The 5724-nt window shown below is 37.9% G+C and overlaps 1 pseudogene across 1 annotated transcript in view; it reads right to left on the reverse strand.

Moving 5' to 3' along the window:
* Positions 1–5724, reverse strand: part of LOC308150134 (piwi-like protein 1) — a 181014-nt pseudogene that overhangs the window by 80481 nt on the left and 94809 nt on the right. The window lies entirely within an intron of this gene.

The raw sequence follows: 5724 nt of genomic DNA on the forward strand, positions 1-5724 counted from the left end.
TAATGGTGGCCTACTACCGCGGCGCAGTGGAGAGCATCCTCACCTACGGCATCTGCAACTGGTTCTCCAGCTGCACAACCGCGGAGAGAAATGCGCTACAGAGAGTCGTGAGAACAGCCCAGAAGATCACCGGCGCCCCCCTCCCCTCTCTGGAAGAGCTGTACAACACACGCTGTCTCAGGAAGGCCTCCAAGATCTCCAGAGACCCAACCCACCCTGGGTACGAACACTTTACCCGGCTGTCCCATATGTCCAAGAGCTTGAGCTCCCATATGTCCAAGAGGTGTTGTGTGTTTTGTAGCTGTCTGCTACCTGCATTCTCTTTCACAATCACAATCACCTTACGCAGTGTTACAACTAACCGAGAGGTGAGGTAAATTGGAACTGTTCACTCCTTGTATTTGAGACAACATCACACCCTTTCTGTTTGCTTTAGTGAGACAATATCTGTACCAATTGGTAGCAGACAGATGACTTTGTTGACTTTGTTTTTATTTATTTATCTTCACTGTCTTAGCCGTTCTCATGTATTGTATGTATTGTTTTATGTTGACCCTGAGTATTTCTGTTTATATGTTTGTTTTATTCTTGCCGGGGGCCTCTTGGCCAGATCATCATTGAAAATTCGAATTTGTTCTCAACTGATTTTATCTGGTTAAATAAAGGTCAAATAAATAAATAAAAAGTAATTTAACAGACAGGTTATTTGTGAATCGGTGGGTTGCCAAAATAATTTAAACAACCAATTGTTTTTAAATGTTTTACCGATCCACGTTTGGGAAAGACCACGTCATTTAATCGAGTCTGATAACACAACGCAGAGACATGCATCTTTCCACAGGTCAGCGTTTTATTAATATCTTCACATCCACATTATCATAATAAAGCCAATATAAAACGGTACATTGGATATGACTTCAAAACAAACTATTGTTAACGAAAGGATGCTACTGCATATGCAACTTCAGTTTCCATAATAGTGCAGATAAGTACCTGTGCTTGATGAGAACATTACTTCAATAAACATGGTATTACAGTTACTACACATGGTTGTGTGGCTACGAAGACAGAAAGCAGACACAAAACAACATAAAAGTGGTAAAAGGTCAGATGGTCAGTCATATTAAGATCTTATTCATCCTGTGAGATATATATATATATATATATACAGTATATAGTATATATAGGCTATATAATATATATAGGCTATAGTCAAATAAAAATTGCAAGAAATATTCACCCATAATAAACTTGCACTCTTTTTCATAATGCACTTTTTATATTCATATTCATTGCACGTGTACTGACTTTATACTAACCTACTTATACTTTATACTATATCTTAGTATATATACACTATATATACTATATATATACTATATATACTATATATATATATATATACTATATATATATATATATATATATATATATATATATATATATATATATATATATACTGTAATACCGTACACCATGCACTGTCCATACATTCATGCCTTTTGCACTGCACTATTTGCATCTGGTTAGATGCCGAACTGCATTTCGTTGCTTCTGTAATAAAGTTGAATCTAATATAATCTAATTAGTGCACACATAAAAACATGATTAAGAATAATAAATACAAACAGAGATATTGTTTTTTGCAAAACAATCCCTCAAATTTGTACAGTTTAATCTGGAATCATATTTGATTGGATGTGTAATTATTAAACAATACTTGCATGTTATGAAGTGTATTCTCATAAATAATAAGAACAGTAGGACAAATGACGTTTAAACTGATGCTGTTTTCGAGATATGAGTGCAGTTCCATATTGTTATGATGTGCTCGTTGCGCAGAACTGTTTCACTGGGTGACATTTCTTTTCTATGGGGATTTGCCGTCATTGTCCTCATGCAGTCAGTATAGATTAATATTAATTTGGGGCGTTTCACTGAACATTTATAGGCAACTATGGGCATTAAAAGGGTGGGACAAGATGCTTGTTCACGTGCGCAAAAGTGTTAGTTGGGTGGGTCATTTTTTTTATACGGTGCCATTTGGACTTCCTAACTTGTGAAAAATAAATTGTTGATTTATCTATATTTTAATGTTCTATTATATAAAGGACATATCTAGCTTGCTGAAAAACATAGTGGTCGAGCTCAGGCACCTAAATTGTCTTTTATTTAGAATAACCTCTGTAGTTGAATAGGGCGAGTGTCTCCAGAACAGAGTGGACACATAACAGGGTGGACACTAACAGGGTGGACATTTTGAGTTTAAGTTAGCCTTTAGCCTGCCTGTGCTGTGTTAGCATAATGCCTAGAATGACCATGAATACTTGATGAGGAATCTAATTTGCACTAAATACTTTTTGAAATTATTCAATTTGATTGATCTCCTCAATATTTAGGCATAACAGGGTGGACACGTTATGGTCAACCACATTAAACTCACTGGATAAAAACATAAAAATCAGATGGTAAAAGATCACACAGCTTACAACATTTGAAATCCCCTCCACTGATGTGATGTCACCTCATGAGAGTGATGTGATTGAGAAATATGGTTTTCTTTTAAAAGGGACATTAACACAGCATAACAGGGTGGACAGTGATCGCAGGGACAAGCATACAACCTTAATTTTTTGTAAAAAAAAAAAACTATAAAACTATATTTGATTTCAATAGATATTGATCAGGAAAATGAAATAATAATAACATATTTGGAAATGTATATGTTTTTAATAGTTATTTTTTGGATTGAAGTTGAATGAACAACACTGGGGACATCCCAAATCCCATGCAAAATCCCATTTACATCTTTAACCAAAGCTTTTAAAATGTAGAAAACAACAACTTAGAAGCCCATATCATTGTATTCATAATACATAACAATTGACTATACATGAAAAACCTAATGGAATTAGTATTTGTCCAAATTTAGACAAAATACAACATAATTTGTACTGGGGACGGAAAAGGCACCGTAATTTCTAAAGGGAAACAGGCGTGGGACTTGCGTGCGCACCGTTTTACAAATCTGAATGTTGGTGCGCGTTAACGTTCTTGCTTGTCTATGTATGCAAGCTTTTTACACCAATCCTAGGCAAAGCTTTATAAATGAGGCCCCAGGGATCTCACAGGATGCTAAAACAACGCTGCTAAACGAAAATCCAGGCTTATTTTGATAAATCTTGCGAGATTGGATTTTCCTTTAGCAATGTTGATGGAATACTCCCCAGGATAGAGGAATGCTGATCTTAATATACTGTAGATAATGACTAAAAAACTAATTAAATACATGTAATATGATTAGTCTTAAAGTAGCTATCAGTGATTTCTGCAAATAGTTTTAGATTTCTATGACCTAACTTTTGTGCATTACTTTTTCAAAACTTGATTTGAAGCTATACCATACATCATGTGTTTACAAATTCTAAACAAAAACAAACAATACAGCAATAGGTCCTTCTTTGGTTATGAAGAGGTACAAAGCTTGTTCTACATTGATTAATGTATTTAGGAGTAATATTAATCATAATCTAGGAGTATTTTTTTAGGACGTAACAAAATCACTGACAGCTGCTACAAAGGACTCCTAAGACAGCAACAGCTTATAATAATCGTCATCACTAGGCATGGGAATTGATAAGATGTTATTGATACCGATTCCATTATCGATTCTGCTTATCGGTTCGATTCTTCTATTGATTCCCTATCCATTTTCTGTGTGGAAAAAAGTAGGCCTACACAGGTTTTATTATCGAGTCTCTGAACACAGTGTACAAATATCCAAAACTAAATAAAAGAATGGAAAATAAATGAAATGGTCCTTTTCTCAAAAGGATATAACTTTGAAAACAAATATAAAACTGATAAACTCAACAATGTCTCATGTCTGCTTTCTCTGGGAGGGTCTGTAGCAACCGTCTGTCATCATCAGAAATGCGCTACAGAGAGTCGTGAGAACAGCACAGAAGATCACCGGCGCCCCCCTCCCCTCTCTGGAAGAGCTGTACGACACACGCTGTCTCAGGAAGGCCTCCAAGATCTCCAGGGACCCAACCCACCCTGGGTACGAACACTTTACCCGGCTGCCCTCGAAAAGGCGGTTCAGGACCTTGGCCGCAAGGACAAACAGACTGAAGAACAGCTTCTATCACAGGGCCGTCCAGGCCCTGAACACAGCAAAGACCTAGGTTCTGGGCCCTGGACAGTCTGGACGGATTGATGGCAGCTGCTGGACTGAAAAAATCAGGTGTAGTGCTGAGGCACAAATATGTACATTTCAAGCCTGCAAACTGCGACACTTTAAATAAATGTGCAATAACACTATTGTGCAATATGACAACCCTAGTCGTCTATCTGTACAGTATAGTACAGTGGATAGTGTACATAGCCTTTATTTATGTAAACCAGCTCCTTCCCTTCTTGTGATTTTTTAAAAAGTTTTTTTTTTTTTTTTTTTTCCTAACACCAGGGGAGCCACCCCTCCTAAATTTCGTTGTTTGGTACCTGTACTGTAGCAATGACAATAAAGACCATTCATTCATTCATTCATTCATTCATTCAAATGGATGAAATGGGAGAATATTTGTACAGCGTTCGTTTTCATTTAGGGTTTCTTCGTCAAAGAAAATATCTGCTAAGCCTGCCTGCGTGGCACTAATGTTATTAGCATAGGATATTTACCCTCAGAGACGGACGCGTTGCTCACTTGGGAGGCAGTGGCACTCGTGCGTAGTGTGTGGAGTGTCAAACACATGGCCTTCCTGTCATTTAAGCCCATGTTGCGTCGAAAGATGTTTCAACATATTGCTGGTGTTTCCACCATTATCATTTTACAGATGTTACAAATAGCCATGTTAGTAATTTTTCCTTGCCATGCTTTGGACCTTTTCTCAACTGGAACCGGTTCTCCATTCCCATCCCTTGCAGCAACAGTTTATAATAATCGTCATCACGTTTGACCTTTCGAGATTCCAGTGTGCCCTTCATCAGTGGGGCCCTCAGTTTTACGTGACCTGTGATCTGTCCAGGAAAAAACTCAGTGCCCAGTCTCCCAAAAGTTTCCTAGCTAACGTGACAGTTTATTTCTCCCAACAGAGCCAGTGGACTGACCTCCCAGCACACATTTTACAATCGTTGCTTCCTCTGCACTGTGGCTGGGTTTCTGAGAGAAATAAAGTACAACTTTAGTTACAAAGCTTTTTGGATACTAAGCACGGGTCTCTATGGGGTATAACTTCTGCCCTTTTTCTGGTAAGGTTCATGTGGTTAGGAAAAACTCTTGGCCCTACATAATGAAAGGGGTGGGGACTTCATTGTCATCTTTAATCAGTGCATTCACAAACACAGGACTTTTACCATAGCTGTATGAGCTGTTGAAGATGAGGTAATGTGTTTTAATTATGTCTCTCTGAGTTATTCAGTCTCTCAGTCCCTAGTCCTTTGTGCAAATCTGGATTTTCATTTCCATAGTAAAACTCAATCACAAACTCACAATAGTACGGTATTGGGTCAGTATTGGGTCAAATGCACATGAAAGAGATAATACATGTCTTTTTTCTTATTTATTTTTTTCTTTTCTCTCACACACACACCTTGTCCTTCTGTATTTGAGACCTCCTTTCTCCTTTAATCCCTCCCCTCTCTTACAACCTTTCCCCACCCCTTCTCTCTCCCTCTCACCCCCTCCCCCTCTCCTCCAACCTTTCCCCGACCTTCCTCTCTCCC

Source organism: Nansenia antarctica, assembly GCF_963989245.1.
Source record: "Nansenia antarctica genome assembly, chromosome: 2".
NCBI classification, from domain to species: Eukaryota; Metazoa; Chordata; class Actinopteri; order Argentiniformes; family Microstomatidae; genus Nansenia; species Nansenia antarctica.